Below are 23,147 nucleotides of genomic sequence, written 5' to 3' on the forward strand. Positions count from 1 at the left end.
TAGGTGACAGACTACCGGCTTTTTAGTGAAAATTTTTTAGCGACAACATTTTTTTTCTGTATTTAAAACACTTAACTGTCCGTTGTAGTACTAACTGTACCAACGTGTGTCCATTTTTTTAGTGTCTAGCAAAGATAAGGGAACATCGGAGGTGATTATCAGAGCATTGTGCCACAGGTCCATGAAGAAATCAGAGAAGCCTCACAGCTTGAGTGTATGTTAAAGCTAGCGATAAACCAACCGTTATAAACAAACCGTTATACGCCTGTTTCTTTTATAACAGTGTCCGTGGGGGGATTTAGCTGAGGTCATATGTTTAATCAAATAATCAATACAAACATGTATAATTAAAAAAACAGCACAAATGTACACACAAGCGCACTTTCCTCGTCAGCCACCACAACACGCAGAAAGCTCCAGCCGAGAGCGCCAACCACGGCCCCAACACAGTGCAAGCACACGAGCCGCACACAGACACAAACACACCAGCTTCACATTGCCTCAAACTCCACAAATGTCTCTTTTTGTATAGCACTGTAGTGCTCACGGTCAACACACACTGTACTAGTAGCACTGTACTCATGGTCTAAGACCATCGGAACGGGTAGCTCAGGCTCTTCGGGGTCGGAGCAAGGCACGGGACTCGCCGGTCTCTCTCTTCGCTCCCAGCCTCCCACACACCAGCCCGTGTTACCGGCTGGAAGCTGAGCACAACGGTACACAGCAGTGTTGGTTTGATCCGCCTTCATTCCGTTGAAGCTTGTGAAGTCTTCTAACATTAAATTTCCGTTGTTTGGTTGGGTTTTCCATCTTTTTACTATTTATAGTTGCCGTGGTAACTGATACGGGAAGTAGACCGGAAACTAGTATGGCGACACCGGAAGTTCGCTTCTAGAGTTGTGCACAGAGCCTATTGGTTCAATACGGGACGCAACATTTAATTGCCAAATAAGGGACGATTCCGTATTTTACGGGACGGTTGGCAAACAGCATACAACATAAACAAGATTATAAAATAAAATATCCACATGGTTAATATCGACGATAAAAGATGTGCTTGGAGAATGTGTGATATGATAGTAGTTCAAACTAGAATGCGTTTCGTCCTAACGAACTGACGTAGTAAAAAGTAGTCCAATTTGGCGGTAAAGACCGCCCAATCAGGCGCCACCTGCACGTCCGCCATGTTCTGACCTGAGCAGCTGAGCTAATCACTGACCAACTGAGACCAACTGAAACGAAGCCGATACGGAACGTAAACTGTGATTCTGAAAAAAGTATAAAGGTAACCGAAATTAGGTTTTCAGATTATTGAAGATACAAGTGTGTTATTTGTTAAATAGTTTGAACGAAGGTTAACGTTGAAAATGTAACATGTTACGATGTCAGAGAAGGCGACGACCGTCCGCCCATTCTTGCCGAAAAAAAAAAACGCCGAAAAAGTGTAATAGTTTAAAAAGTTGAAAGAGTTGAAAAACGCCGAGAGGTAGCCATCATGCCGTTAAAGAGCTGGACGTTTTGATAGTTGAATGGTTTCTGTAGCTGAAAGTATGCATAAGAAGTATGCTTAAGAAGAACAGTAGCCTAGATGTGCTTGCAGTAGCAAACACACTTATAAGTTGGAACGATACAATATGTTGAACATTGTTGCAGGCGACCAACGCAGGAACCCAGCACGAGAAAAGACGACAGAGGGGAAGATTTTCATCAGTATTCGGTGAGTAGGCTAACGTGTTCCTTTTATTCACCGTATATGGATATATATCTCTTTTAAAGGTCCCATGACATGCTATTTTATGTATTCTTTAATATAGGTATTAGTGGGCAACTAACACAGTATTCAAAGACGTTCCCGAAATTCAGCCGTGGTGCAGAGTTACAGCCACTCCGAGCCAGTCGCACATTGAGCTTCCCCCAAATGCGCTGTTTCGGTGGGCGTGTCAAGGAGGAGGGTGGGGGTGTGGCCCTGAGCAGCTTGCAGCCGGTACCATGCGCTCTGTTTACAGTGGATGTATCGCAATGGCGAGGCGCACACAGCCTTTAGCCGTGTTCTGTAAATATTCTAGAACACACGGGAGTCCTGGAGCTCTATCCACAAGTTTCCTGGGGCGGTTGCTGGGGAAACGTTTGTGGGCCACACTTCCGGTCGCCCACTACGCGTCGCGCCACAGCTGTGTTTTTACCTGATCAGCTGGCAGGCTATTCACATCACTCGCTCTGTCACTGAATAAACTGATGGCTTTAAAAAGCTCGGGAACAACGTGTGCCGTTCGAGGATGTACTAACAACCAGACGAAACTAAATAATTGTTTGAAATCGGAGTGTTTTGACCACAAGCCGAAAAATAAAGCAGAGTGTTCGTGCCCGAAATTGTACAGCTTCCATCGACTGCCCAATGATGAAGAGGCTAAAAGAAATTGGCTGAAGAACCTGAACTTAAAACAACCTCCGAAATGTTGTTATGTCTGTTCGTTTCATTTTGTGGACAAAGCGCCAACGGAAGAAAACCCTTACCCAATGCTTTATCTGGGTTATGAGAAGCCACCTGAGAAGAAACGCAGAAGAGTCGTCAGGATGAGTGTTGACGGTCAAGTCGCATCAACAACAGGTATGCTAAATTTGATATCGACGCATTTTTTTTTTAATGTAACATTACGGTAGCATACAGTATACTCTATTTACGTTGGTTAAGTCAATGGTGTATCCTCACTTTCATCCTTAATTTAGAAATGATCATAGGTCAGTGTCCTGTTAAAACCTTGTCTAGATCTATTCTGTACACCAATGCATGTTTAGACCCTCATCCAATTATCTCCATCTATGTCTCCATATTATTACCTGCAGACCAAGCTGTGATGGTGTTCGAGCAGCCTCAAACCTTCAAGGATGCCCAAACACAGTGGATGGATCCAGCTGAGGAGGACCATACCTACCGTATTTTCCGGACTATAAGTCGCGGTTTTTTTGTAGTTTGGCTTGCCCTGCGACTTATATTTCGAAGCGACTTATATGCCAAAATTGTGCGTACATAATCCTCGGCCGCAAGATGGCACCGTCATTCATTAGGCCTACAACTGAACGCTGCAAGCCTACTGCACCACCGAATAAATTATATTCTCGTCGTCATCGTCCTCAATGTCCTCCGGTTCAACCAAAGCTACCCCAGCCTTAGCTGCAATTTTGTGCAACATAGCTTTCACACATATCACAGCGCATGACTTGGCCGGCGAAAACTGGAGCCCTCCGCTGGACTTCCACCTCCCGATCCTGCGCTCAGGTTTAGGACCGCGGCGCATACGCGTCCGGTGGAATCCCGGTGTCACTGAATTCGGTATACTCTCAGAACTACGAGGGACCGACCCACCTATATTGCTATTGCAATTTTATTCAGTCTCTCCAGACTAAACGTTCTTGTTTAAATGTTTAAAAATAAATGCGACTTATACACCGATGCGACGTATATATGTTTTTTTCCTCGTCATGGAGCATTTTTTGACTGATGCGACTTATACTCGGGAGCGACGTATAGTCCGGAAAATACGGTACTCTAAAGGATCCATCCTTATATGTGACATGATCATCACACCTGCCCCTGAGATCTCACTGTCCATTGCAGAGGTTACACTGAAAGGTGATAAAGACTGTCTGCTGTACACAGGGATTCCTCTACATGTGTTCAACACTCTTGTCTCCTGTCTACAAGGTTTTGTGCGCCAGTCATCAACAATTCCAGCTCAAGATGAAGTTTTGTTAACACTCATGAAGCTCAGACATAACTTTGCTGTAGCTGATTTAGCGAGGCGCTTTAAAAGATCAGCCGGTCAGGTCAGTAAAACAATTACGCATTGGGTTGATATCCTTGCTGAGCACACCAGGGACCTCATTCCATGGCTGCCCCGTGACACTATAAAAGCAACTATGCCAAAGGTTTTTCTGCCACATTTCTCTGATTTAACTTGCATCATTGACTGCACAGAGAGTGTTCTGCAAAAAGCCAAAAACTTAGACTCGCGCTCAGAGTCTTACAGCCATTACTATGCAAGTAACACTGTTAAGTACCTTGTTGCCATTGCTCCATCAGGGATGCTGATGTTTATTTCAGAGGCTTTTGGTGGGAAGTGTAGTGACAGGTATATTACACAGAACTCAGGGTTTCTTGATTTTTTACGTCCTGGTGATGTGGTGATGGGGGACCGTGGGTTCACAATTAGAGATCTTGTTGAGGAGAGGAGGGTAAGGCTGGTCATACCTGCGTTTACACGCAAACGCAGCCAGCTAACCAATGAGCAAGTGACTCAGATGAGACGGATAGCAAATGTACGCATTCATGTGGAACGGGCTATAAGGCGTCTCAAAGTGTTCAAGATCCTGTCACAAACCGTGCCAATAAGCTTAGTTCCTAAAATGGATAAAATACTTCAGATTTGTGCAGCTCTCATAAATCTGAGAGGAGAGCTTATCTCCAGCAATTAATATCTTACATATTATTAAACAACATCTTGTATATTTATGAATTACATTTATTTATTCCTATTTTTTTTATTATTTTTTTTATGCATACACATTTATTTATAGACAGAAACATACATACATAGATGCATATATATATATTGTACAGAGATAGATGCAGAGAGATACACAGATTCATACATAGTATTAAGATGGATACAGAGAACAGTGTAGATACTTTATAAATTTAGAAAAAATAGACAGGATAATTCTAGAGATAATTACATATATACAAAGATGAAAAAGGTCACTTCTGAATCACATTCATCACATTGTTGAAATGGGGTTAATGTCATATTCTTTTTTTCTTTTTACAATAGAACACAAAAAAATTATTTGTACATATATTATATGAAGTTTTATTTATACTACAAATGTAAATAGTAACACAATAACAATTTATTTATACATATATATATATATATATTAAGTTTTATTTATACTTCAAATGTATTTGAACCATTGTTTTGTTATTTTTGCATCTCACAGGGTGAGACTTATTGCCAGCTGATATGTCGTTTAATTACAAAACTGTTCGAGGTACTTGGGGCAGAGATGTAGTTTATTTTCTCCAAAATCATCAGCCAACCTGGGAAGCATATGTAGAAAATAAAAATGTTCCAGTTGCTCTACTTGTTTGTCAGTGTAATCTTTGTCAAATGAATTTCCAATTCTAAATGTTCCTTTTGTGTCCAGATAACCAATGTGCATCTCTGTAGACCAAGGCACATCATAGCCACCTGTGTCTAAAATAATAGAAAATACATTAAATTGGCACCAAATAATGAATATTAGTTCACATTATATTGTTTATCTCTTGTAATCGGCTAATGCAGCTAGTATTTCTTGCCATTAAAAACAACCCTGCTTACCTGAAGGTAGTATCCAGCTCTTCCATTTGGCAAAACGAGGTACTTTCCATCATCCAAGATTTTGATGTCACCGTTTGGCCGGGTGAGAAATTCTTCGAGAGACATCAGACTCTTGAAGGGGCACTTGATCTCAAGAAGTTTTGTCCCATCAAGGATCCCATCTGGACTGGCTGCCAACCAGGGGTGGTCAGGATGCACCACAAGTCCTATGTTGTGCACATCATGCCCTCTGATCTCAAGGAGTGTAATGACCCTGACTTCATTGTCAGAGCCATATTTCGTGGCTGTGTTCCCGGTGAAGGTGGGGTACACGTGCTCATTGAGAAACTTTTGGGGGTCTGTGGTGTGTCGTTTGGGGACTCGTTTCACTGTGCTTGCAGTGAGACGCAGTCTCCTAGCGTCATGCCAAACCTGTGACCTACTCTGGGTCTTTGTGTCCATTTCCAATGTGGATATTTGATTGGGGGACAAAGCAATGTATGATTGGTAAAACACTGAACACTTCCTACATGTCAGATGTGTGCTATGATCAGTATGGTTCTCAATTTGTAATTCTGAATCTTGGTTTGGCCCTGTGCTAGGTTCTACATCTGCTCTGTAAGCAAGCTGGATAATACCATGATTTTGAAGCTGATAGAGTGGAGCCATGATTGAGGAGTTGATGTGTGTTTTGAAATCCTCATGGTTACTGAAGAGTCGGGGAGAGGGTGTGGAATTGTTTTGTTCTGGCCTTGATGGATGGGGATATGTGTCCTGGCGTCTGTGGCGCCTTAAATTAATATGCTTTGCCTTTACCAGACCAACATTCCTCTTTGCACCAGTATTCCACTTCCTTTGCACATCAGTACATGCTGTCCCTGTCACACCTTGCCTGACTGCATTCTCAACCTACAAGAAGGAATGGTTTCACATTTCTTATTATCACATGCTGAAACCGACTTTTATGCTTAAAGGTTGTATCGGCGATTCTTGGGTGACGTCCGGTGACGTTCTGTTGGTATTTGAAGCAAGATCCCAAACAAACAGAGCCAGCTCGCCCCTCCCTTCCGTGTTTCATGCATCCAGCAAAACTATCATGAACGCAGCGCAAAAAAAACACAACACCCACCCCTGGTCAGTGATTGGTTGGAATACTATTTATTTCGGTTTTGATTGGTTGTTTTAGTACCATGTTTTTGTGTACGATCTCGGAGCATAGGCTGCAGAGACGCGTTTTTTTGATGGCCTGCTTATGGGGCGGTTAGATAATGGATCGTGAGGATAGATCAGATGAATGTGATAATTTATGTTTCGGCCTAGAATCCCTGATACAACCTTAAGTAGTCTTTGAGCTAGTGTCTCAAAATCATGTATTTCACCAAAAGATCTTAGTTCTTGTCATGGCACATAATATGTGGTGTTGCAATACCTTCCACAATATTGCTGCTGCATGACTACAGGAGCGTCCTGCTCCTGCTATACACGAACAGCCTGCTGTCTGTATCACTCCTGTCGTTGATACCAATACCCAGGCCTTAAGATGGGTGTTATTAAGACTCTGGCTTGGCTCTATATCAGCTTTCAAGTAGACTAGGTCTTCTGTGACCTCCTTTAACCACACTCGCCCGACTTTCTCGCTGTGTAAATACTGGTAAGCTTCGGAGCTTTTTAGGTTCATCATTGCCTTACCATCGCAAGACACAGACTCAATAAAGTAAGAGAAAATGCTGCTGTACGTTATCCTCGGCCATTTTTTAACTTCGTCTTCCCATGCAGTAACTGCAGAGGGCAAAGGAATAATTATGTTGCCGGTTTTTAACTCGGTGAGGTTGTGTTCCCACATTGTAATTGATGAATGACAGCTGGTGATTGTTTACGTCGATCTCGTAGTAACCGCCGGTTACTAACCGGAAGTGGAGCCCACAATTCGCGCTAAGCATCATGGGGCGTTGGAAACTTGTGGATATCTAAATATTATCATATAGCCTACACAGATATCTATATCATATAATATATATTATCACGGCCAAAAGCTGTGTGAGCCGATATTATGAATCTCAAACGACCGCGTTGGGTTCTCCGACGTTCCTGGTTCTTCAACGTCCACATCAATGTGAATACACACACTAACGCAAGTGTTTCTTGTCAGTTCTTTGACGTGTCTTGTATTTCCACAACGAGACTGTCGTGGGGGTTATCTGAGCCATGGTTGAGAAGGAATTGGGGGAAAGGAACTTTGGTTTGACTCACTGAAGTACATGAACATGCCGCGACGCACCATCGCCCGGCAGCGGGCAGCAGGCAGCGCGCGGTTCAGTCGACTTCAGGTTGATGTGAAAGTGGAAGAACCAGAGACGTCGCAGAACCCGACAAAGTCGTTTGTGATTCATAATATCGTCTGGAGGCGCACACAATATGTTATATGATATAGATATCTATGTATTATATGATATTATTTAGATATAGAGCTCCAGGACTGTAACGCAAGTGTTGTACACTTCCTTGTTATTTGGATAACCGTTCTGCTGTTGGTGTGATGGCGCATAACACGTCGGACTCTCGTCTCTGGTATTTCTACAACGAGACTCGTATTGGGGGTTATCTCAGCCAAGATTGAGAATGAATTGGGGGGAAGGAACTTTGGCTCTGACTCCCTCAAGAACATGAACCACGACATGGAGGAGAAAGGGATTGTTGGCGGCGAATGTCTCCCGCTTGAGCCCCGCTGAGGGACCACCGTCGGAGGCGGAGGTGCATAAGCGCTGCCCGGCAAAGATCCCTTTCTCCTCCTTGTCGTGGTTCATGTTCTTGAGGGAGTCAAAGCCAAAGTTCCTTCCCCCCAATTCATTCTCAACCTTGGCTGAGATAACCCCCAATACGAGTCTCGTTGTAGAAATACCAGAGACGAGAGTCCGACGTGTTATGCGCCTTCACACCAACAGCAGAACGGTTATCCAAATAACAAGGAAGTGTACAACACTTGCGTTACAGTCCTGGAGCTCTATATCTAAATAATATAATACATAGATATCTATATCATATAACATATTGTGTGCGCCTCCAGACGATATTATGAATCACAAACGACTTTGTAGGGTTATGCGACGTCTCTGGTTCTTCCACTTTCACATCAACCTGAAGTCGACTGAACCGCGCGCTGCCTGCTGCCGGCTGCCCGCTGCCGGGCGATGGTGCCTTGCGGCAACCGGAGGCATGTCGCAGTTCATGTACTTCAGCGAGTCAAACCAAAGTCCCTTTCCCCCAATTCCTTCTCAACCATGGCTCAGTTAACCCCCACGACAGTCTCGTTGTGGAAATACAAGACACGTCAAAGAACCGACAAGAAACACTTGCGTTACAGTGTGTGTATTCACACACACACATGTGGCGCTCGCACGGTCGAGTCTCATTGGCGGGCCAACATCTCTGGGCGGGCCAGGCAGAGTAAGGGGAGGAGCTGAGATTCCTGATGACGTCATGAATACAGACATTCCAAATCAGCGCGCTTGAGCCTCCGTTTTTTCAAAGGCGAGCAGAACAGCTAGTGCTCGTTTTACACCAAACGCAAGTTTTAGCCACTGGGGGACCATAGGCAGGCTAGGGGAACTCATATTTATGTTAGAAAACCTCACAAAGTGAGATTTTCATGTCATGGGACCTTTAAGTGGCGCCTTAAATGTCTTGAGTGTTATAAAAGAAACAGTTAGCATTATGGTACTCTTCTATATAATTGTCAGTCCGATGATACAACTAAAATCTCAACATCCAAACTTTAGAAAGATTCTTTAAATCAGCTTATTTCAATAGCAGTCACAAAAATGGCATAGATTAATATGTTGAACATTGTTGCAGGCGACCAACGCAGGAACCCAGAACGAGAAAAGACGACAGAGGGGAAGATTTTCATCAGTATTCGGTGAGTAGGCTAACGTGTTCCTTTTATTCACCGTGTATGGATATAAATATATATCTCTTTTAAGTGGCGCCTTAAATGTCTTGAGTGTTATAAAAGAAACAGTTAGCATTATGGTACTCTTCTATATAATTGTCAGTCCGATGATACAACTAAAATCTCAACATCCAAACTTTAGAAAGATTCTTTAAATCAGCTTATTTCAGTAGCAGTCACAAAAATGGCATAGATTAATATGTTGACGATCATATAAGACAAATGACCACGTTTAGAATGGATCGTAAAATAAAAGTATGCATCTTGTCTTCACGAGGTTCAGGTAATACGGGATCAGTCCATGGCTCAGAGCCAGATGCGGGTTTGATGTTTGATTTTCATTTACCCCGCAATCGGATTGATCAACATAATTGAACTTCATCACGGGTGTCTGTGTACGTATGTTGAGGACAGTACCTTTACTCAGGGGTTGACACTAACGGTTGCCCGCTTGCCCGGGGCAAGTAAAAATATGTTTTGGGCAAGTTGAGATTTATTCTGGTTGCCCGAACGGGCATTTGGATTTTGGGTGGATGTTAATATAAAAGCTATTTATTCAAATGTTTTTAGAAACTGCAGAACAACCTTTTGTTCCTCAAAACCACACAAAATAGAAGTATTTGCAATTGATCAGCGCGCTGTCTTCTCTTCTCTCGGAAAGTGAGTTAACAGACACGCATCGCTTCAGTGCGAATATAGCCCCGCCTTCTGTCACTCACTCGCAGTGCGGTCTCTGGCAGTGCTACAGGTTAGCCAACACAGCTAGCATCTCAAGTGCAGCACCTCCGCGAACGGTTTAGGTAGAAGTTAAATGGAGTAGTGATGGAGGAGTGCAGTTTGGAAGTACTTTGGATTGAGGCAAATTATCAAGGAAGTCAAGAACACGGATTTGGGTTTCATAACTGTGCACATGCACACAGCAATAGCGATCTTTTTCACGAAATTGGACCCTCACAAACTACTGTATATTACATGAAAGCTGAGCCTCCACTTATTCCAACAGTCCAAACCATATCATTCTGTGACTAAAACTCGCAAATAACCACTTAAGAAGAAACGTCCCCTTTTCTTGTAATAACCAAAAATAAAGTATTACCTTTGTGATTTTTGTCCACAAAGTTGATTCTGATCGAATAAAACCACCATAAACAGATTATCCAGTATCTGGGCCAAATTTTGCAACTTAACATTGTGTTTTCAATCAATGAATAAGAGAAGGTTTCTTAGGAAATAGGTAAATTGCCTTCAATCAGAAAACATATTCTTCAGCGCAATCTAGTGGCCATAGGCCTATATTTATTTGCGAGTGTTTGGCTTGGTGCATTCGATTGCCCTGAACTTTAAATAGAGGTGTCAAGTGTCTAAATTGTAAGATATCTACCTTTATTTGTGTCTCATAGTAAGACAGCGCTCCCAACTGATAACGACCAACTGATACTGATAATTATTTCAGGTGGAAATGTTATCTTCCACTTATGCTGTATTCCATGGCTTTATTCACTTTAACCAAGTATTATCCCCATTGAATATATAACAATCTTTCTTTTGGCCCAAAGATGACATTATCGCCCTTGCAGTTGTGGAGATATAATCTATTTACTTTGGGTATGTTCTTTCCTGAAAAAAACTTTTCCCCTGATATCAAAAATTGTATAGAATATCGATCTTTTTCCAGGAATAGTGTTGAAGTTAGAAAATCCAGTATCGTGACTGACAACCCTACTAGAAACGCGTTTGTGATTATTCAGTTAGAGCTACAAGAAACTTGAAAGTTAAAAAGACATATCTTTCAGTGTTTCCCCCAGTAAATGTCTCAGTCAAGGTGGTAAGCAGTCGGTGGTGTTGTTGGCCCAAAATTGGTGTTGTTGGCGGTGGTGTTGTTGGCCCAAAATTTTGGGGGTATTTTGCTCAAAGATGCCAGTACGCATGAATGAAATAAACGACTGTTTATTTCCATATAAATAAACAACAGTAGGTACAAATGTTGTGCAAACATGCAGACACTATAAAATTAAAGAAAAGTGCAAATTAAATACAAATAATGGACAATACACTTAACTTTTGTATGCAAATTCAACTATTTACAGTTCCTTTTTTGGATCTTATTTGCGGCACAGCTGACAAGAGGCATCAGTGCATGCAATTCTGCGTGGCTGTGCAAAGAACAGTTCCAGCGCCCTGCTGTAATTGAACTTTTTTTTTTTTTTTTTTCAATACATTGGTAGTCAAGGCGGGGCCCTAGTCTTGTTAAGGCGGCCGCCTTAACAAGATAGTGCTGGGGGAAACCCTGTCTTTGCTACTACCTCTGACATTTAGTTATGTACATTTGCATAAAATCATGCAGGTCTACATATAACTTGGCGATAGCTTTAATAGGTTGGAACGGTGGACTGAAATCACTTCATGGCACGATGTGACCGCTCGATAAATAAGTAAACAAAGAGAAGTTTGTTATTTTTTAAACACAACATGTGTGGAAGCTAACATGATTTTTCTGAGCCCCCCCAAAACCAGGCCGGTAGCCTGGCAAAAAGAGGCCCGTTCACGATTCTGATTATAATTTGGGCAAGTGAACATTACATTCGGGCAAGTTGAACCTGACCTGTACTTGCCCGATGGGCAAGTGCTTTTGAAACCTTAGTGTCAACCCCTGCCTTTACTGCAGGTCATTATTTGCTGATATTTAGCATTATAGCGAATAAGGATACAATTAAGTTTGGAATATTCACCAAAAACCAATCCAATTCGAGGAGAAAGAAGGTCATAGCTAAGGTAAGACCTTCTATTGGATACTGTCATAGCGGTGCCTTTGTTAATATTTGAATGAGACTATTGTATCTGTGTGTAATATTGGAACTCACTTGAGTAAAAGCTTGGTCAGGGTTTATACAGAAATTCTTAAGTTGAATTTAATACCTTTTTACGGAATCTCATAGCATTCACAGGAGTAAAAATATCTCATAATGACGAGATAATTATCTTGTAAGTACAAGAATATTATCTAATAATTACGAAACTATCATTATTACGAGATAGTATCTCATTATTATCTCCTCGAATTGGAGTTGCTGTTTAAGGCCTCGTTTATACGTAGCAGGGTATTTATAGAAACGAATATTTCCCCCCCTCCGTTTTAAAAAAAACCATTGTGCACACAGCATCGTTTTCAAAAAAGTTGTCGTTTACATCAAAACGCATGAATACGCCGTCGAGCGCCATTATAACTATGCCAAACCTATGGGCGGTGTCACACTAAATTTGTACCGGCTGCCAAATTTGTACCGGGCGCGTCATCCATACGTAAACCATTCCAAACCTGCCTGCAACAGATGATCGCGTCGTCCGTTGCCAGGCAGGTTTCAAAAAACATTCGCGCTCATGTTGCCAAAGACGAAATAACATAGTACAGTTAACGGATCGCTAGATAACACTTGTTTTTACTTTATATTTGTATTGCATTTCATTTTTTAATCAAATTTAGCTAGTAAACTGAGTGTTTAAAACGGGTTTCAAAAAACATTCGCGCTCATGTTGCCAAAGACGAAATAACATAATACAGAAAACGGATCGCTAGATAACACTTGTTTTTACTTTATATTTGTATTGTATTTCATTGTTTAATCAAATTTAGCAAGTAAACTGAGTGTTTAAAGCAGGTCAAGGACGAAATAGCACAATACAGATAACGGATCGCTAGATAGAAGGTTCGCGAATGTTCGTGAACCTTTCACGTCATTCAACGCGATCGTCCGTTGCCAACGGACGACGCGATCATCTGTTCAGTTCAGTTCAGTTTAACTTTATTGTCCCAAAAAGGGAAACTTGTCTTGCAGTCAGGTACACATAAAAAACTAAAAACATAAAAACACAATATACACAAGGACACACAACAAGGAGATAGACACGGGCTAATAATTAAAAAAAAAAAATAAACTGTCATACTTATCTAGTCATCTGATTCAAATACATTTGAATTTGTTGCCGGGCAGGTTTGGAATGGATTACGTGTTGATGACGCGCCCGGTACAAATTTGGCAGCCGGTACAAATTTAGTGTGACAGCGGCAGTGTAGTACAGCTTAGATCGGGCCCAGAAAATCAAGCCCGACCCGGCCCGAGCCCGTGCACGTTCTGTCCGAGCGCGGCCCGACCCGACAAATGAACCGTAATTATGAGCCCGAGCCCGATTTCAACCCGACTTTTCTTTTTAATACATATGCAACTTTGTACACATTTGTTACTAGGCCTACTCTGCTACATATATATGTAAGGGATAATGTGTAGAACGCCGGTCATTATCGGGAAAATAAGCCCCGAATTCTAATTGAGCAGTTAGGCCTAAATGTAACAACATCCAAATACATTTTTGATGAAAATTGCAAATATTTTTTAATTAATATATTTATGAACTTATTTTACATTTATTTAAAACAAGGCACATTTGTGTGTGGATCAGAAATGTGTTTGTGAAACTTATTTTTTTTTTTGGATTTATTTTACATTTATACATACCGATATCCATTTGTGTGTGCATTGAAAGGTATTTGTGAGAAGAGAGTAATTTATATACAAGTCAAAAAATACATTTGTGAATCCTTCTCTGTGCATTCATTATTAATGAGACTGTTCTGACCCCATATGGACATATACAGACCTACTTTATGGCCATTCCACCAGCCATTGCCATTTGACCCATTGTTGTTATTCAGATATTGAGACAAATCATGATCACTGTCCTATAGCGTCCATTTTTTGTGAGTCTCTTGTCTACTTCAAATGCAATTAGAAATATGGGACAGTTGCTTAATTTTGTTCATGTGCTACAGGCCGAAAGATTAAATTATAATGTAACTTACTTGCTCCTTTTAAGTATAACATTGCTTAGGGAGTCCAATGCCACTACTGAAATGGGTGGAAAGTGCTTACAACTCTCTGCTAGTTAGCGATCTATCTCTTCTCTACATGTAGTTGGGTTGCGCGAATGCTGCTGAGGGAGGTAGTCTATTTGATTGATTCTCTGAATTGTCCCATCATGTGGTAATAACAAAAAAGAAAAGCGATACCATTGGCCTGGGGCGCACACTGTTGCGACCCGAGGGCGAATTTTCTTGCGCCAATGAAAAGCTGTCTCTGCTTGATAGACAGCAAAAAGTTAGCAAGCTTACATTGACTCCAACGTGGCCGGCGCCCCTGACTTGGAGGAGGGCTTTATTTCGAATGACCAATAACTAGCCTACCTCAAATCATTGACCTTCAGACGCATTTAAATGGTTGCTGGCAGTGACAAGTATGTCACACAATTAAACGAGGATAAATGCTATGTATTTTTGTTGAGTTGATTTGTTTCGTGTTGATAATAGTTCATTAATAGTTGGCAGATATATTCAAGTGAATATTTCACGGAGGGGCGGTGTCACACCAAATTTGTACCGCCTACGTAATCTGTTGTCCGTTGCAGACAACTGGTTGTCCGTTGCCAGGCAGGTTTCAAAAAACAATCGCGCTCATGTTGCCAAAAACGAAATAATATAAGACAGATAACGGATCGCTAGATAACACTTGTTTTTACTTTATATTTGTGTTGTGTTTAATTGTATAATCGAATTTAGCTAGTAAACTGAGTGTTTAAAGTGTATCATAGTCTAGCTAGCTTGTGTTAATTTAATTTCCTTAATTTAATTTAGAGAATAGATTATAGGTAATAGATAGATAGATAGATGGGTAGATAGGTGAGCAGGCATTTACTAACTGGTAAATGTTTTTTATTATTGTTATTTACCTTATCCCCATAACATTTAGCTATTACTGTGTAGGGAAATAGATAAATACAATACAAATATAAAGTTAGGAACGCTAATAAATGCTATTTGTGTAGTGTTATCTGTCTTGTCGCGCTCAATGAACGAGTTCGCAAATGCTTCCACGCCATTCACGCGATCGTCCGTTGCCAGGCAACGTTCGACGCGATCGTCTGTTGCCAGGCAGGTTTGGAATGGTTGACGTATGGATTACGTAGGCGGTACAAATTTGGCACCCGGTCAGGGGCGGATCTAGAAAAATATTCATGGGGTGGCAAGAGGGGGACAGGAGATTTTGAGGGGTGGCACCCTCTGGCAGAAGTATACACAGTATGCCGATTTAATTAAAGCCATATCAATCAATACTTACTTGGAAAGCCCCCACATTTAGATATTTTGACTCAATAACATTATATTTAATTTATTGTGGGATGAGTAAAGCCTTACATTTAAACATAAAAGGTTTCAGAGAAAATTTTATAAATTATTACTGAATAATTACAAAATCAACCTGCCTTACAACAAACACCTGCACTATTATACCAGCAGGGGCATGGGGCTAAAAATATATGCAAAGAGAGCTGCAATATGTACTTTAGTTAACAATAAGTTGGCATTGGTCCATGAGATATTCCTATCAGATGTCAATCATCAGTCCAACTTGAGTGCAAATATCACTTTATTCACAGATTCCAATAATTTACATACAATGCCACCCTCAAAGTGCGGTGACATAGAATAACTCCCAAAGTAGAGTGTATAACCTGCATGCTTGGAAGAGCCAAATGGGGATTCAGGGGAAGTGCTATCAAAGATTTCCCTCTCTTTCATTTTTTATATCTTTAATTTCTAAGTATTTAAGACCTTTTGGGTTTACCTTATTATTTTTTTTGCTCTTGATGTGAAGCTTGTTTTATTATTAATTATTGATGACTTATATTGGTTTATAAAAGTTCAGACAGGTGTGCAACCAAGTAGATTAGAGATGGCCATTTGTAAATAATTTACAGAAGATTACTTGCATTTTGTTGTCCAAGTACCTGTTACTTGGTTCAATGACAATAAAGTTTAATATAATCAAATCGAATGACTGTTGATACAAAAGGAGGCACATGAAGTTAACGGTCAGGAAAACCAGCTTAGTGTAGAAGGGTTTGTGTTTGTTAGCGCATCTTTAGCGCGGATTGCAATTCTTATTGCAGCCTGCAGGGTTATGCGAGAAACATACGGAGGGACGCGGTCGTTGAGCTCCGCCGCCCCACATTGCATGACACGTTAAACTCAACTAGAATCGCCACCATCAATTTGATATCAACAGAACAAAAATAGTCGGAAAGCCTACAGAAACTATAGATAGTTAATGTGACAATCACATTATTAAAAATAAACTTGGAGCAATGATTTACTAAGGAACTATTTTCCAATTCCAATCTTTATCTATGATGTTTCTGTAATACACAGCCCTGCTCTTTTCTAATTATTATAATTTCTTTATAGATAGACGGTTGATCAGTACTACCTCAAGAATGTAGTCTCTCTGCCGCGCCGCTTGCTTCGTTCGTTTGGAGGACTCTCGCGCCTTCCTTGTATTCAAAATCAGTGCCGGCGGGAGTCTTGGGGAGGGGGGGGGGGGGGGGCAGGCGGGATGGGGCAATATTTCCTGGTTGCATTCACTTGCAGTCGGACTTTTGAAATTCGACATTTTGTAAATGTCTTGTAAAAGCAACAAAAAAAAAAAAAATGAATTTTGCGCTGCCAACTGGGGTGGCAGCTGGGGTGGCAAGGCTTTTTTTAGGGTGGCAGTTGCCACCCCATGCCACCCCAGTAGATCCGCCCCTGCACCCGGTACAAATTTGGTGTGACAGCGCCCTCTATTGACCCACCGCCACTGGATTAAAGTGCTGTTCCCGCAAAGGTGTCGACAGAAACAACTAAATGTCTGTGTAATTTTTGGTCAATACGGTGTCCTACACTGTACTCAACAAACTACACCCGTAATGAAATGCAATTGTGTTGATCAATCCGATTGCAAAACCGTATATCCGGCGAATATCCAACCTGCTGCTCACCAGCTCAGAGAGCCATAAGAGGTCGCATGCTGACACCTAGCGGTGGCTTTTTGAACATCACTCTAAAAATGTAAAAACATTGAACAATCAAAAAGCTAGCGTTAGGGGTCAGCATGGGACCTCTCTTCTGGCCAATACTGCTCAGTAATCAAATTACAATTGATACAATTATGTATTTTATGTTTTTATACATTAGATTTTTGTCATGAGTAGAATTAGCTCATAGTATTAGTCAATCTATAGCTGTATGTGTTCTTGTTTGGCGATACAGTGGTCTGACTAAATCCCTAAACAGGTTGTGGTCTATGGAGTTTGAATCGCTCCTTCTTAGCCCTAGACCAGTGCCACCTCTTCCACCAACACCGGGTTGGAGCCCTGGGCTGCGCTGCCTCTTGAGAGGAACAGGCAGCCGCCGCACCAGGAAGCACGAGGGGGGGGTTGATCCCCCGACGGCCCCACACACATTAACAGAGGGAGGAATGCAGAGGGGGGGGGTCACGTGACGGGCCATTAGTCCTTTGTCTGCCTCCACCAATCCCACGGCTGTTTGTCCCCCATGCTCTACCCAGAGTTCCTCGCGCTGTGGCGTTCCAGTATAATAATCTCAACAACCGAACCCATAATATCCTCCTCACACCACATATTGGAGCGGTGCGCCGGTCCGCTACGACCCGGGGCTGCCGTGCTAGTCTGTCTGAGTCTTTTGTAGCTCCACACCAATAGAGCCTGTTGGGGCTGTGAGTGGAGCTACATATATAACTCAGGATTGTGTTGTATTTGTGTTACTTCGGTATCACATATACTAAAATTGGAACGATACAGAGAAGATTAGCATGGCCCCTGCGCAAGGATGACACGCAAATTCGTGAAGCGTTCTATCTTTTAAGTTTTATTTCATATCACAACTCTTATTATTTAATATTTAGTTTTGGTTTTGGGTGAAACACTGACCCCTAGTGGCGGAGTGTGTCGCTAAAGCGGGGAAACCTTGCCCCCTAGTGGCGGAGTGTGCAGCTACAGCGCTCCTCCGCTCTCCTGGACCACCGTTCACCAGGAGAATTCGCTCTGTGCACAATATGGCGACCGTTGGCGGAAATGATCTGTATAGGATGCTGAGCATTTCCGGTCTTAAACATCCAGATTTGACAGCGACCACGAAAACAGCCAGAGAGCGAATTAGTTAGTTTTTCAGTTTCACAATGAGCCTTTTTAAAATCCAAGGGAAGCGACTTAGCTTTCAACAGGTGGGAAACACTGTACGTCATTGCTGTGTGCCGTTGTGTACCTGTTCATCGAAGTACAACAAAATAGTTAGCTTCCATTCATTCCCCGTTGACGCTGCGGTACGGGCTGAGTGGAAGCAGAAAATCCGGAGGGATGACTTCATGCCGACCAAGCACCACCGGGTCTGTAGTCGACATTTTAAGCAGACTGATATTGATGTGACTGTCAGTGGATGAAGGAGGGTGAAGAAGGGAGCCATACCAGTTTTATTTTCTTGGAACGGATACCAGCTACCTGCGCCCAGACCGAGTGTGTGGGACCGGCGTCCGCGGGCCGAGAGTCCCCCACCAGAGCCAGACTCGGACTCGGAGATGGAGACTGGAATGGCTCCAGATCATGATTACTGTGTCGTCCCCCAAACAGGAGCGAGGGCAAGTAATTTGTCAGACGAAAACGAAGCTCTAGTCTACGTCGTCAGATCAGGGAGCTTCAACAGCAGGTGGAGGATCTCAATCTTCGTCAGCGTTTTGGAATAGAGCGTCTCTCTGCATCAGATGAGGACGTGCGCTTTTACACCAGGTTTGCCTCCTACAGAAGTTTCATGGCATTTTGGAGACTAATTGAACCTGCTGTGACCCACAAAATGATTCGCACAACCAGCGCCAAGACAGCCTCTGCCAGCATCAGGACAACGGTAGGTTTATTGTTGGTATGTTTTTGTTGATATGTTTTTAGTGTTATGTTTTATGTTTTTGTTGGTATGTCTCAATAGAAACTAAGACCCATTGACGAGTTTCTGCTGTTCCTGATGTACCTGTCAGTGGGTTTTCCTCTGAGGGACCTTGCAGAGAGGTTCAACTTCCACCGCACAACAGCAGGTCGTATCATCACTACATGGACCCACTTCCTGTACTGCCTGCTGGGAAGCAAGCGCCTTTGGTTTCCTCCAGAGGTAGTGAGAGCTCACCTGCCACCTGAGTTTGCAGCTTTTGCAGATACACAGGTAGTCCTTGATTGTACAGAAATATTTTGTCAGACACCATCCTCTCTGCTCCTTCAGAGTGACTGTCCGTCCACACCAGAAGCGAATTGAGCGACCAAATCGCCGGAAGTCATTCACTTTCTATGGGCAAGAGCGACCAGAGCGACCAAAGCGACCAACGCTACCAGCGGCCAAAGTTGAGCGACCAGAGCGTCAAAAAGAAGTTGAAAACTTTTTAACTTTATGCAAATGACTATTATTCGCTTCAGCGACCAAACACTGACAGCCAATCGGAATGTAGACGCTCTTTGTTTGCGTGGATCCCAGGGAACATCGGCAGGCACTTTGGTTCCTACCTACCTTTATTCACTCACTGAACAAAATGTCGGCTGAAGTATTAATCGCGGCTGTACCTGGGCACCGGTTAACGGTGTTGTACGAACCCACCCTTTTTCAGTTCAGAGATCGAAACGCCATAGTGGTTTGGATATCAAGTGATGATAAGCGGGAGTATTTATAGGCTACATCTAGAACGTTCGTATTTAAGCGGGAATCATTATAATTTGCTCTACATGCCACCAATCTAACCAACCAATCGCGTGTAGCATGCTTTAAACAAAACCAAAAAAGTATTTGAAATCGTCACATAAACAAACTAATCGACAAGACGAGGGATAAATGACAAGGGATATATCTCTTGTCTTTTATCCCTCTATTCCCCACTATTCACGGAGCCTGAGGTGAATCATTTTTAATTAAATAGTCTAGATAGATAGATAGTCAACTCTTTATTAATACCAAACGACACAAATCGTCGGGAATCCATTTAGGTGGTTCGTCCCACACAGGACAGTAGCCTACAAGACCACACAGAACAAGTCTGACTGGACATACACACAATACATCACATTAAAAATAGACACGCGTTGATAGATAGATAGACAGAAAGGGCTAGATAGATAGATATGTTCCATTATTTGCCTTGCGGAGCCAACCAGTCCTGTGCACGTATGCAAATTAGCCATGTGCGCCAATGTCTATTTGTTTTGAATGCGACGAATGAGTGCAGATCATGATTTGCAGATCCAGATCAGTGAAACATATTTCAACTACTACAGCACGCAGGGTTTTTTGTTCTCGGTTGTAATTAGCCTACATTTTAGGATTTTTTTTATATTGGGGGGAATCACTGTCCTACTTGTTGTCGAAGCACTTTATTGAACAAGCAAAACCGTCTCGGCAATATGGCCAAGGTGTATGGGAGAGTTCACTATTTAATATGGCTGTCTGTAGGGCCTACTAAACGCATACGGTTCCTTTAAATGCGTCTGCATAATTGAATTGTACGTCATGAGCGACTTGAGCGACCAAAGCGAACAGAAAAATTCGCAGCGAAACTTTGTGAGCGACCAAAGCGTCTTTGACGCTTTGGTCGCTCCTGGTGTGGACGTACAGTGAGGTTTTCTCGACCTACAAATCTCATTGTAATTTGGCGGTGGATCGTCCGGCGGCAGCAGCGACAGCGACGTCGGCGGTGCCTCAAGGCCGGGCGACGACAGCGGTAGCGAGGGGGGCGGCGGTAGCCCCGGCAGCGGCACCGGCTGTGGCAGCACCGGTGCCTGCTCTGCCGGCGCGCAGACAGCTACTGGCGCCTCAACAGTCCGCCCTCTCGGCTGCTTACCCGGCCTTCCCGCCGACGGCTGCTGCCGCAGCTGCAACTGGACCTTTAAGAGCAACACAGCCTCTCCTTGTGGACCTCTCACTGCCCCGGCAGAGTGTGTGGGTGCTCCCCGTCCCCGTCCTGACGCTCCCTCGGACATTGCCGGCTCCACACGTCCTCCCTCGGCCGCTGGCCGCAGCACAGCACGCCGGCCCTGAGCTGCCTGTACCCCTCAAAACGGTATACCGGAGAAGGCTGAACGCCAAGCGGCGGGCGGAGGCACAGCGGGCAGGACCTACTCTTCCCGGCCCGGCGTGGAAGAGTATGACACGGCGTGGAGACCGGACACTCCCGCCACGGCAGAGAATTGTTCTGTTCCTTCGCAGCGGGTAAGAGTATGGGGGACTGGCTGAGGGAGAAGAAGGAGCGGGATCAGGGTGGAGCCCCGGACTGATGCACACTCTTGCCGGGGATGGTGTTGTACATAGTTCTCTTTTGTATATAGTTGTTTTTCTGTTGTGTATATAGTTATTTTGCAGTGTTAGTGTATATAGTTGTTTGCTGTATGTAGTTGTCATTTTGCAGGATTAGTGTATATATAGTTCTTTGTTTTGTTAGTTAGTGCACTGCATACACACTGCCATATTTGTGTGTGTGTGTGTGTGTGTGTGTGTGTGTGTGTGTGTGTGTGTGTGTGTGTGTGTGTGTGTGTGTGTGTGTGTGTGTGTGTGTGTGTGTGTGTGTGTGTGTGTGTGTGTGTGTGTGTGTGTGTGTGTGTGTGTGTGTGTGCAATAAATATTCTTTCGACGGGTACATGCTTGTCCCTTGTTTATTTTTCTTCTTTAGCTAGCAGAGTCCACAAGTATAATAATAAATGGTTTGTTTATTTCAATAAAGTCATAACACTGACAGCAAATGGATTATAAATGTATACATTGTGGCAACCCCACGCCATTGACCAGGGGCCAGCCGCTGCAGCACCGGCCCCGTGGTCGGGTGGTGGAAGGGAGATACCTCCCCCTCCACCCAGCTGCGCTAGAGGGAACATCAACCGGGCCCAGGGAATCAAGAACATTGGGGGCACCTGGGGAACCAGGACAGAGGAGCTTTAAGGGCTGGGCACGTGGCAGACAGGGGAGAGGGCTGACGAGGAAGAGACGTGCTGTGGAACCGACGTGCTTTAACGAAACGTTTTCCCCACCAGGAGTAAGCCGGAGGCGTCGGGAGCTGTTTCCCCGCCGACCCCGAGGAATGGCTGGACGGTCTGGACCAGGAGGTCCCGTGCCCTTATTCCCGATTACGGAAGAACCTTAGTTTATATGATTTTCCTTTTCGTGACTGGTTTTACAATAAAACCCGTTGCACCGCAACCCTGCTTCTTTCATTAATTCCAGAATCCCCGCCGCCGACGAAGGGGGTTGCCACAACATAAAGCAATAAGTTGACAATAAATGGCGTTATTTTAATATAATACTCACAAGAATAATAATAAATGGTTTGTTTATTTCAATAAAGTCATAACACTGACAGCAAATGGATTATAAAAATATATCATTGAAAGTAATTAGTTGACGACAATAACAAATGGCATTATTTTAATATAAAAATCACAATAACAATAAATGGTTTGTTTAATTCAATGAAAGCAAGTAATAGAAGCGTTGGTTTGACAGGGATTCGATCCGACGCTTTGGGCTTCCGTCGTCGTCGCTATCAGTCCAGCGATGCTCTGTTTCTCAGCCAATCGGCAGCCGCAAATCTTCAACTCGAGTATCGCCCGCCCAATCAGCAACCAGCATCAACTCGAGAATCTTCGTGGAAGAACCTTCAACGTGTGAATCAGCCATTATCTCAGTCTGCATTCGAATATAAGGTAAGTCATGCTGAACCTAGCTGCTATTAAATGCTGGAACAAATTTCGACGGATAAATATGTTCAACTTAATGTTGAAATTACAGTACAAACATGTTAAACTTAATGTGGAAATTACAGCCAGCCCGTCGCGATTCCCATTGAAACGTATGGCGCGACGGTTAGCCTTGAAAACGAGAGCTGGTAAATCGCGAAAAATGCATTAAAATGTGAGGGGACGACTCGGTTATATGC

General features: G+C 43.0%; 1 long non-coding RNA gene and 1 other non-coding gene across 3 annotated transcripts; both read left to right on the forward strand.

The window, feature by feature from the left end:
• Positions 1–1,041: 1,041 nt before the first annotated feature.
• On the forward strand, positions 1,042–22,327 carry LOC130406283 (uncharacterized). 2 transcript variants are annotated; one of them, XR_008904434.1, is made up of 4 exons: positions 1,042–1,285; positions 1,654–1,717; positions 9,213–9,276; positions 22,246–22,327. It is a non-coding gene; the product is annotated as an uncharacterized LOC130406283 (long non-coding RNA). The 2 variants fall into 2 exon arrangements; XR_008904435.1 differs by lacking the exons at positions 9,213–9,276; positions 22,246–22,327 and adding exons at positions 2,492–2,608; positions 2,845–2,925.
• On the forward strand, positions 17,955–18,060 carry LOC130406766 (U6 spliceosomal RNA). The gene has a single exon (XR_008904517.1). It is a non-coding gene; the product is annotated as a U6 spliceosomal RNA (small nuclear RNA).
• Positions 22,328–23,147: the final 820 nt, after the last annotated feature.

This window comes from Gadus chalcogrammus, chromosome 16, assembly GCF_026213295.1.
Source record: "Gadus chalcogrammus isolate NIFS_2021 chromosome 16, NIFS_Gcha_1.0, whole genome shotgun sequence".
NCBI lineage: Eukaryota > Metazoa > Chordata > Actinopteri > Gadiformes > Gadidae > Gadus > Gadus chalcogrammus.